A 12,336-nucleotide genomic window follows, 5' to 3' on the forward strand; every position below is an offset into this window, starting at 1 on the left:
ACCCTTTTTTGCACTGTGGCATTCTTGGAATCCATGCCCGCGTCTGAGGGTGGGCAAAGGAGAAGCCATCTGTTGTCAATCGTAGACTGGTTATCTGACCACCGACATAGAGAGGATGAGGGCAAGGTGGGACCAGGGACTTAGATCCTGGGATTCATCCTGTGATCCGTGGGCCATCAGAGGTTAAACAGCATTTCAATGAAGCCACACACCAAGCTTCTCTAATTCTTTAATTAATGCCCCTTTACAGTTAATGGAAATATTGTCCACAGAAAAGGAAGACGAAACAATCTCGCTGCATTCTGAAAGGCAAAACGCGTAAGAGGATTAGGGCTGTTTTAATTATCTCCATCAGCTGCTTTTGGGTTTGGGGGGAGGTTAAGTGCCCCCAGAAAGCATTTCCAGGAAAAAGCCCCTTATAAATTAGAAAGGGGGGGGTGGTTACAGAACATGAACCATGTTGAGCTGTGATAAGTGCATTTTGATTTTCCTGCATTTTATTTCTCCCCCGTCCATGTATCCTTGCAAATATTTCTAAGCTAATTGCTATTTATGGGAGGATAACTCCTAATATATTTGATTTTAAGGGAGGGTGTATAGCTTGGGGTTGAGTACATAAAATCTTCAAGTCAAATTCATGCCTGGTGAATTTTTGGACATATTTGCCCAGTTTTCTTGTCTTCTACAGAAGTGGTTTGTTTTTACCTTTTTCCAGGTTGATTTTTTTTTCCCCACTGCCCAGTCTAGCCAATAACCTTGGATTCCCTAGTGGTGTCCCATCCAAGTACTAAGCAGGCCTGATCGAGCCCAGTCAAGGTCAGCTGCTGAGGATGACATGACAAACCTCCCAGATTAAAGTCGTCTTATCTCCAGGAGATGCTGGGAAACAAATCTTCAGTCAAACCTCAGAGTGTCTCATCTCTACTGTGTAGGCCAGAACTACAATTCCCAGCAGCCTCAGCCAGCGTGGCTATGGGTAATGGGAGAATTGTCATGATGTCCCAGAAGGTTCTGAGTGAGATCTCTTTGCCCAGGACAGTTGGTGGCCACCTGGATGCTGAATTTCTCTTCCTCTATCTCCTTATGGACATCATTTCATGGCCAACATCCTTGGAGAACAATCTGCACAGGTTCTGTGGATGAAATCACAAGCACGTCTGGAGAAGCAGACCAACACCAGTGCCTGTCTCCAGAGCCAAGGAATACAACCCAGGAATGGCAGTTAAGTGCCCAAGGAATCTTGATCTGTGCACTGGTTTCAAATCTACAGAGATTATTGAAGCTCAAACCCCAGATTTTTGCTCAGAGATAGGATCCAGAGAAGTCCTTGGATGACCACCTGCAGCAAACTGCCAGGCTTTGTTAACGTGGATTAGATTACCAATAAAGCACTGTCAGAAGATCCCGAAGCTAAATCAGGTGGAACATTTCTCTAGTCCCAAATTCTGAGTCAAACGGTGGCCAACATGGTGCAGTAATAAACTCACAAGCAGGGGGAGAAGGGGGAGACTTCCTCCCATTCCCACCACCACCACCAAACAAGAACCCTACAAAGTGGGATGGGTTGGGAGAGTGTGACTGACCCCCAACTCATCCAGTGAGCTTCTAAAGAGCTGAGGAATGACTTGGTCCTTCTTGGTCTGAATCTAACCCCATAAAACCTTTTTCCCCACTGGCTGGTATTTAGGATATACGATCTCTAATTCAGGAGGTGCATCTCAACATGGATTTCTAAAAGGTAGAGATGAAAACTATAAATGGGCCACATGGCAAGGATGGGCAACCTAACATTCAGAATGTCCCTCTTGTTGGCAAGGTCTCTGCCAGAATAATTGTCCTCCATTTTACTCCAGTCTTCAAAGATTAATAGCATTTCCTTGCATGGTGAGCAAAACACCTTTCATTGGTGAAGCATGTCCATGTATGTCTCTCTGGAGAGATTGCAATCCAGAGGAGATGAATTCCCATAAATATATATATACAGTTCTGTGCAGCAACATCTGAGGGTGAGTTGCCAAAAAAGTCGTGCGTGATTGAAGCTCTGCCCACTTTTTGTGGGTGTCACATATCTGACACACATACAAAGGGGGTATTGATCATACTGTCTTGATTTGGAATAGCTGCTAGCACAATCAGTTTTAACTTGCATCAATTGCATTTTGAAGCAAGTTGCTTTGATTCTGTAAGTCTTTTCCAGAAATGCAGGGATTTCCATTAGGAGAAAATGAAGAATTTCTCCAGTGGTTTGTTGGGGGGCTGGTGGGTTTTTTTGTTTTTTGCACACATATGCTTTTCAGTTGTGCAGAGGCATGGAACAGCAAATCTATTATCTGCTGTTTGTGAAATCAAACATTATTTTCTAAAAGATGTACGTTGTAAGCTAAGATCTCAGGCAAATTCAGAACATTCATGTTTTCCACTCATTTCTATCTTTTCTGCCACAATCTTCCCCATCGGAGGAGAAGACAACCTTCTGAAGTCGATTAGTCTTTTTCAAACTTGGCCACTTTAAGATGGGTGGGCTTCAACTCCATATTTTCTCATGAAATAAGCATCTTAATCTCTGGTCCTCCCTAAGCACATATTTCTAAACACATTATCCTAAAACACATTTTAGGATTTAAAAAAGAATTATCAGCATGGGGCCTTGATTTAATTTTTTGCTCTATAAAACTCCAAATAGCATCAGCTGTACAACATGGAAATATAGAGTTCAAGCCAAGGGTTTTTTTTTAGAATGTTCTGAATTCAATTCTGGGAGCTGAAGTCCACCCATCTTCAAGTTGGCAAGTTGGAAACACACTGAAGTTGATGGATGTACGGGGAATGTGGGGAGTACTTGTGAACACTTTCACAAAATGGCTGCCAGAGGACTCATTCACACACCCAGAAGACAAACTGGTGAGGTCCTCTCTCTAGAGCCCCCTTAGGAATACTCCCTCCCACCCTAGCAGGATTTTAGTCTTTCCAAAACTACATTAACCATTTTTAATTATTGTAGAATCATCGAATCATAGAAATCTAAAGTGGGAAGAGGACTTGAAGTGCTTCTAGTCCAGGGTTCCTCAACCTTGGCGACTTGAAGATGTGTGGACTTCAATTCCCAGAATTCCCCAGCCAGCACTGCTGGCTGGGGAATTCTGGGAGTTGAAGTCCACACATCTTCAAGTCACCAAGGTTGAAGAACCCTGTTTTAGTCGACCCACTCCCCAGGGCAGGAGTTCTTAGACCATCCCAGAGAAATGGCTGTTCAACTTTTCCTTGGAAATGTCCAGCGATGGAGCCCCACAAATCCAGGAGCCAGGCTATTCCACTGCTTCATGAACATCTCATGATGAGGAAACTTAGCAGCATCCTTGAAAATAAAGATGAGGTGGGACCGGGGCTTCACATTGTAGCATCCCACTTCATTATTTCATCTCAAAACTCTTGGGATGGGGGAATAATGTGGTGACCCTGGTTATCTAAAGAACCATGTGTCTTCTGTAGTTTCTGCCCAGCTTATATGATGGGCATGGTCCAGGACCCTTCCCTTAAGTGGGGTACCTTGATGGGATATAGGAAATGTGGTCCCACCCTGGTGGTGTCTAAAAGAGTCTTGAAAACCTAGCTTTCCCCCATCCTTTGGGTGAGAGTGGGTGGCAGGTTGTACATGTTTGATTTTTTTTTAATGGTTTTCTTTCTTCTGACATTTGAGTTTTCTACGTGGCATTTTATGACTGGGTTGACTGTATGATGCCCCAAGTCACTGCAGAGTTGGGCAGCCTTATATATTTCTAAATAAAATAACTTAGATATTGCTTCTCCCTTTACGGGAAGTTTTTCCCCATTCTGCTGGTCGCCATCACTCTAAGGTGCATAATGGTGTGGATGTCAGAGGGTCAACAAATTCAAGAGGACTGCCACAAGCACACAACTGAAGCCCTTGTGGCTGTCATCTTGACTGTTTTGACCCCTCCCTGCGGACACCTCTGCTTAGTGGTTTAGCAACATAACATGGATATTACAAGAGATAACAACAGATTTCTGAGTACAAATTGAGATGCTGGTCATTCTTTACAAAGCTCTCTGTGGTTGGGATCCTGACTGATCTCCAAGACCAAGTTCTCCAAGTAGGGTCTTTCCATCCTGCACATATGGCTATTCTGGAGTTCAGGATAGGTTTTTTTATTATTATTATTTTGATTGATTGATTGATTGATTGATTGATTGATTGATTGATTGATTGATGTGCCATGAGGTTGGGGTCAACTCTCAGCCACCACATAGTTATATCTTCTCCAGGAGGATCTGCCCCCAACCTGGTCCTTCAGGTCTTTCAAGATAGTTCCTTCCCTAATATTCATTAGGAAAGAGATGAAAAGGATATTCTGGAGCCTTCTAGCAGAGGCAGTTGAGTGACTGGTTTTAGTTACAGTTCTTCATGTTTTTTCAAGGTTTAAGTTATATTTACGTTGGGTTTGACTGTTGAGTTGCCCAAAGATGATGACTGGTCAGAGAAGCCCTGTAAAATAAATAAATCAACAAGGAAATAAACATGTGATGCAATTTTTGGTCCATGCAGCTTTTGTGAGCGGAAGAAAAGTGCTGGACTCGGGTTAAGATCCTTCCCAACATTCTTTGGCAAATGTCCTAAAGACACTCTGTTTGGTGAACTTCCTAGGAAAGGTTATCCCCTCATGTGAAATGATCTGAAACAGAAGAGGACACACCCCATCCTCTCAATCTTGTTTTCCCAAGATATTTGGGGGTGGATTTGGGTAAAATAATAATAAAAACATGTTTTTGAGAACACCATCCATCATTGACTGACAATGTGAATGTATAAAAGTGAGCTGAAACAGCTTACCTTGTTTTGTTTTGTTTTTTTTAATCTCTTTTCTACCAATGTCAAAATGGGCTTCCTGTTTTTGGTCATTGTTGGCACCCATTACAAATGCATTTGACTTCCTTCAGTAGTGATTCTCTTGATCCTCTCTTCTCTTTCACTACCACAATTCTTGGCCTTAACTGCCAGGCCCATGGTGATCTCCTCCTCCTCCTCCTCCATCTTCTCTTCCTCCATCTCTTCTTCCTCCTCCTCCTCCTTTTCTATCTTCTTTTTCTCCTCCTTCTCCTTCTCCTCCTTTTCTGTCTTCTCCTTCTCCTTCTCCTTCTCCTTCTCCTTCTCCTTCTCCTTCTCCTTCTCCTTCTCCTTCTCCTTCTCCTCTTTTTCTATATTTTTCTCCTTCTCCTCTTTTTCTATATTTTTCTCCTTCTCCTCCTTTTCTGTCTTCTCCTTCTCCTTCTCCTTCTCCTTCTCCTTCTCCTCCTTCTCCTCCTTTTCTATATTTTTCTCCTTCTCCTTCTTATCTATCTTCTCCTTCTCCTTCTCCTTCTCCTTCTCCTTCTCCTTCTCCTTCTCCTTCTCCTTCTCCTTCTCCTTCTCCTTCTCCTTCTCCTCTTTTTCTATATTTTTCTCCTTCTCCTCTTTTTCTATATTTTTCTCCTTCTCCTCCTTTTCTGTCTTCTCCTTCTCCTTCTCCTTCTCCTTCTCCTCCTTCTCCTCCTTTTCTATATTTTTCTCCTTCTCCTTCTTATCTATCTTCTCCTTCTCCTTCTCCTTCTCCTTCTCCTTCTCCTTCTCCTTCTCCTTCTCCTTCTCCTTCTCCTTCTCCTTCTCCTTCTCCTTCTCCTTCTCTTTCCCTCCCGTTCCTGCGTAGTAGTGTGTGTGAGAGAGAGTCACCTGTATTTCATGACAGGCGTTTGAATGGAAGCTTTAGGACAGTGTTTTTCAAACTTGGCAACTTTAAGATGTTGGCTGGGGAATTCTGGGAGTTGAAGTCCACACATCTTAAAGTTGCCAGGTTTGAAAAACACTGCCCTACAACAATAAAGTAACATTTCTGGAGTCCCTGTGGTGTCTGTTCCTTGACCTGGCTTACCTCGCATTAGCCATTGATTTCTTTCCCCCATAAGCTCCTGAGCAAGTTTAGCTACCGCACCCCATGATTCTGAAGGCAACTTGTCCACCTTGAAGCCCCAGGTGATTCAACAGCCATTGGCTTTTTGGTCCAACTCTCCACCTCTTGAGTTTCAAAGGCTCAGGATCGCTTGTGAGTCAAATCACAGAGACCAAAGGCAGGCTACTGGGGACCCCCTTTGCTCTCTGACGGTATGATTTTTGTTCCACCATTTTTGGGGGGCTGGGCCAAGAAGAAGACGCTACTTTTCTCCCCCCAAAGCATCGCCAAACCAGGTGTATGTTCAGCTGTTCGTCTGAAAATCTTCCTATAAGAATGAGGTCAAGGTTAAGGCTATTCAGGAACGTTGTAAACATGATTTTATTGCCTGTTAATAAAATGATTTCCTGGATGCCGCCACCACCGTGGAACAGGAGTAATTTTATTGCTGTTCTCTGGCAGGGAACAGGCCCATTATGTCAGGGGCACACAAGTTCTCCTAGACGGAGGGCTGCATGTGGGGCTCCCCTTGCTAAAAGCAGCAGGTGCAGCCAGATCCCAAACTTAATTGGATTATTGTTTCATTTACCACGACATTTATTTAAAGCTTAATACTCTTAATATGATTATAATTCTCCGGTCGTCCATTTCGTCAATGCCTTCTGTCGTAATAAAAATTGCACAGGGAATGACTTGAAAGGACTTCTGGGTGCCTATGCAGCCCTGGGAGCACAGGCCATGCGCCTCTGCCCTCTGCGCAGCAAGAAAATTAAGTTTTCAAGAGGGGCCAGTGGTTCTGGTTGAGCCTTCAGGCTGTCATCATGTTGTGCCTCAAAGCAATGTGGAGTGAGACCCCTTCCAATTCCCAGATGGGAGAGGAACATCACGTTGCTTCCGTTGCATCTTCTGCCCTTTGCGAGTCCTGCACAAAGTTAGATCATGGTTAGAGCTCACTCCTGCTCTGCCTGTTGGGGCTGGGGGCCACCCAAATTCATTTAGGAGGTCCCGGTGCCATCAAGTTTCAGAAACTCTGGTAGACTGGTGAAGATGCCAGCTGAAGATTGTCCAGTGGGCACCATCCAGACATTTTAAAGAAGAGGTGGGTGAGTGGAGAGCTGGTTGGGACCCCCAAGTCCTTTCCTTGAATTTCAGTGCAGGAGAAAAAAAAATCAGAGAATCCGGGAAGAGAAATATTTGGCAGACTAAAGGAGGAGACTCAGTTGGTGGTACACTGAAGAGAAAGTCAGAGCACATCAGTCTATGTAACCTCTGGGGAGGGGCCAAACAACACTTTCAGCAACAAAGGCCCCACGCCTTCTTTCTGTATTTCAAAGCTTTTAGACACCACTAAGTGTATCGATAGATCAAAGATGCTTTCTGCTAATAGCAATTAGTGAAGAAACTGAATTTCCCTGATGGAAGGCGTTTCTATTTTTTTAAAAAAGTCCGCTTAAAGCATTTTCAAAGAACGTTCTGATTGCTTATTTGAAAGAAACTTCATTCAAAGGGATGATTGGTTCGAATCACAACATTGTAGCAGCCAGGAAGAAGTTAACACCAGCCCGCAGATGTAGCAAACGGTGGAAGAGAAGATCAAACGGAGCCTCCCATGACTGCAGAACTGGACCTTTGAAACCCAGGGCCCCTGGTTCTGAATATTTTTCTCAGGGTGCTGTAACCACTGTGTGCGGGCAGGACTTGTTCCTGAGCAGTGACAAACTTCGGAGAAGAGTTTGCCCTTAAACTGGAATAAAAACATCAGAAGCCAGCCACAGGGCCTGCAGCCAAGAAAGCCAAGTTGATGGCCTACATACAGTGACATCATGCAAATGTAGGGTTACAAGACATCCAGCAAAAGGAGGACACATCCTCCTGTTTGTCCTCATGTCCTCCATCCAGCAGGCATAGCCTTAAAATCAAATACAGGTAGTCCTCGCTTTCTGATGGTAATTGGGACCTGGAACTCCATCACTAAGCGGCACAGTCATAAGGCGCGACATCACATGATTGCACCGACTTACAACAGCAGTTGCAGCAGTCCCCGTTGCCATCGTTAGGTGAATCCCACTCAATCGCAGCATCCCGCGGTCATGTGATTGCCATTTGCAACCTCCCGCCGGCTTCCCCATTGACTTTGCTTGTTGGAAGCCGGCAGGGAGGGTCACAAATGGTGATCACGTGACCGCAGGATGCTTCAACCATTGTAAGTGCCAGTCGGTCGCCAAGTGCCCAGGTTGCAATCACGTGGCTGCAGGGACGCTGTGACAGCCACAACTACGAGGAACAGTTGTAAATCCCCTCGTTCAGTGCTGTTGTAACTTCAAACAGTTGCTGAACAAGTGGACGTTAAGCAAGGACTACCTGTATCGTCTGTATAGTTTTTGAGTGTCTTGCTTTTCTTCTTGGACTGTTTTCACAACGGTAGTCATTCGAACTTTCGTGTATTGTGACCTTGTAAACTGTCAGCTTCTTTCTTTCCCTTGTCCATGGACAGACTCCACAGCCTAGATTTATGTTATTTAATGGATTTCCTGATTCCAGCCGTGGGCTTCAATCCAGCCCCTTCAGATCTATGATCCTTGGAGCCTGGAGATCCCATGACTCATCCTACGTCTCTAGGGTGAAATTTGAAAAGCGTGTCACCATTGATCCTCTCTTATCACTAGCATCTGTTCTTGAAAATGAAGATTTGTTGGAAAAACATTGTGACTTGAAAACCCGACTTTCTGAGGGTAGAAAAAGGAATTCCATGTATATGCCTCTTGGATTTTTTAGCCTTTTTATCTTTGTAATGTCTGGTTTTTATAACTTTTAATTGTATTTCTGATTTTAGTTTGTTGTAAGCTGCCCAAAGTCCCCCGTTGTGGGGAGATGGGTGGGGACAAGTCTATTAAATGAATGAATGAATGAATGAATGAATGAATGAATGAATGAATGAATGAATGAATGAATATGTAGACCTAAGTACTTTTTTTCTTTTTGGGCAGTTGCAAACTATAATTTTTGTCACGGATGCCAAGAAAGTGAAACAGTTCGTGGGTCCTCCTTTCCCCCCATCTGTCCTCCTTTCCAATTGCTCATGTCCCTCTTCACCTGTTCAGGTATCTGGCCACCCTACGCAAATGCCATGTAATTGCACCTCAACCTCTGAACGAATCGATCCATCAAGGGGGAGCAGGTACGTAAGTCCCAGAGTTTGCAGGATGACAGCAGTGCCCACAAGATGTGGTTTTAAAAAAAAAGCTGAAATGCTGGTCCCAACAGTACCGTCCAGCTCCGCCTGTGTGTGTGTGTGTGTGTGTGTGTGTGTGTGTGTGTCACACATTAGGAAAAAAAAACAGAGCTTTCATCACACCATCATGGACACCCTCTTCATGTTTTCTACCATATCCTCCCTGATGGCGTCACTGCACAGATTTAATCATGTGCCTCTTTTGCCGCAGAAGGGTGAGAAATTGAAGGTCCTTGGAAAAGAGAATCAGAAGACATGTGCCGTCACAAAGGCAGTCTTTGTTACAACCTCCTCGGGATGAAATAAAAGCAAAAACACCCCCTCCACCACACACACAAAAAAAACCATCCACACTATCTTCCCCTGAAAAACACAATTGAAAGCAAAGCCTCTTTCAGTAGATTGAATAAGAATTGGGAGAAGGCGGGGGGACATCAAGAGGGATTCCTCTGTCCAGCCCTAATTGATGGAGATGAGGAAATCTGACTTTCTTGCCACACTGGGGGTTTATACCGGAAGAAGGGAGATTAAGCAGATGTTTCCCCCTTTTTTCTTTTGAAGCTAGGGCCACCTTCCTCTCTGAATGCAGGCTGGCTGGGGAATTCTGGGAGTTGAAGTCCACCCATGCTGGCTGGGGAATTCTGGGAGTTGAAGTCCACCCATGCTGGCTGGGGAATTCTGGGAGTTGAAGTCCACCCATGCTGGCTGGGGAATTCAGGAGCTGAAGGCCACACATCTTAAAGTTGCCAAGTTTGAAAAACACAGGTCTAGATAGACTGGGGTTTAGTTTCATCTTACGCAGGTGGTACAACATATGGAACTAACACAGTCTTCACAAGGATCTCCAGGAGGGAATAATAAGGAAGGATCTAGAGGAGCTTTGTGGGGGTGAGATCTTCCTACATCCAGGATGGGAAGGCCCTAACCTACATTTCAGAAAATCAGAACTTCTGCAATGGTTTCATCCAGTTGCTTGACGTGCTCTTCTCCTTCCTGATAGCCTCATCTAAAATCCAGAGAAAGAGCCTTCCTGCTGATCTTGGAGGGCAAAGTACAGAGATGTGTGGTTTGGTCCATGTCTCAGAGGCAAATTCTTCAGTCTACCCACAAGATAAGAGAGAAGATATGAACCCACAGAAGATGTGTCCATCTACTTTAGGAAAAAGGAAGTGCTCATGTTCTCTTTGCTTGTCTCTATTTAATGCAACTTTGTGTCTTGAGGGACCTTCATGGACAACTTGGAAATGGTCATGGCTTCCACATTTTGGATTGACTTAGGTGAAAGGCTGCTAGGCATTGCCAAACGGTTTCAGTGAGAACCAGACTGAGGAACTGAAAGTGATCTTTGTGTTGTTTGGAGATGTTTGTGCTAATACAGGGCTGAAGATGAGATAAATTCCATGGTGGTGGGCTGGGAGGTCTGGGCTGTTAGACAGAAACAGGATTCATTGCATTTATTTTCTACTTTGCAGAACAATTGAGATAAACTGAGATAGGCTGACTAATCTTTCATAGCTTATGTTTGGGTGTCTTTTGCTCAAATTCTTATGGCCCACAAATGTGTTTCAAATTTATCAAGAATGCAGTTTCAGCATCTCCTTTTAACAGTTCAGGAAAATGAAGCAGCACATAAATGATTCTGGATGTACATTTTTGCTTAATACAGAAAAAAGGAGTCTTCTGCTTCATTAGACCAAAGGCCACCAATTCAATCATTCTTGGCAGGAATACTAATCCATATGAGAGAACCATTATAAATAATCCACCACGGAAATAGTGAATGATTGCTTCTTTCCAGCCCTGAAATATTAAGATACCTCCAATCTAAGGATTTCCTACTGATCTACTTTGCAGCTTGCTAAGTGGACACAGGTTTCTTTCTTGGGATGTTGGCCAACCAGGACAGAGACAAGACAGCATGCAATAAGTGGGGCATGATCAGAAGATCAGTCCAACTCCTTAACTATATGTTTCACCTCCCATATCAATGGGAGCACCTGAGAGAAGCTATGTTTGGTGTTTGTGCACTGCAGTCTACATGGAATGACTCTTGAAGAATGTCTGGTGGCTTCAACTGGTGCAAACAATGGCAGCTAAGTTGCTAATCGGAGTAGGATACTGGGCCATGTTATACCTGCATTGCAAGATCTGCCATGGTGACCAGATGCTTTCTGGAGACAATTCAAGGTGTTTATCTAGAGCTATAAAGCCTTAAAGAGCTTATGGTCTCATCATTAGAGGACCACCAACCTCAAATTGAACCCCTCTGGGCCCTATGTTTGGTGAGAGATATCTTCTGAACAACAGACACTTCCACCCAGGACCTTTGTGGCAACTCAGTATCACCTCCTGAGCAGCCTGTGTGTGGAGGCTGAGTTGAACTAGTAGTGGCTTTGCTATAGTAGATATGAAATCACACCAAAGGTTGACTTTTTCATCGTGAAATACTACAATTCTGCAGAGCTTCTAAGTGCTCCATTCCTCATGGGCAGGAACTCCTGGCTTCCTGTTCTTGCTGTAGCATTGTTCTCTACATGTCAAGGTCAGATGGTGGAAGACATGGAAATGTCCAGTGTCCTCACCCTTACTTTTGATGAGCTGTGGGTGGGTCTTCTTCTGCATCCCTTTAAACGATGGAACTCATTTTCTCAGCAGTTGGATTTAGCACAATTCTTTTCACCGTCAGGAAAGGAACCAGCATTTTTCTCTTCAGCCAGGCCTTTGAAGTAGGAGTCATAATTTTCGCTTGTTGCTTCTGATGGATTTTAGCTGTTCTGCATATTCTTTTATATTTCTTATAAAAGAATGGATGTCTTATGGATGTCAAATACAGATAGGAAATATTTGCAGATCTGGAACACCAAAGTGAGCAAAGGAAGTTGACTCACTGACAGTGTATGTTGGTTCATCTTTCTTACTATATGGCCTTCCAACAAACCAAAAATATTAGAAATTATACCATTGGTATCATTTTAGCATCATCTACATTGTGCGGCAAGTTTAATTCACACAATGTGTTTGAATTAATTATCATGTAAAACACCATTGCTCTATTCACATAACATGTGATGCCCAAATGTAAGACCAACTAACCCAAAGTATTATGGCTTATTGTGTAGCCTGGTTTGTACAACGTATCAAGACAATAACTGGGCTGCCCCC

Source organism: Python bivittatus, unplaced genomic scaffold (assembly GCF_059951505.1).
Source record: "Python bivittatus isolate LINGU-HERP-01145 unplaced genomic scaffold, Pbiv_v1 ctg000610_np1212, whole genome shotgun sequence".
NCBI lineage: Eukaryota > Metazoa > Chordata > Lepidosauria > Squamata > Pythonidae > Python > Python bivittatus.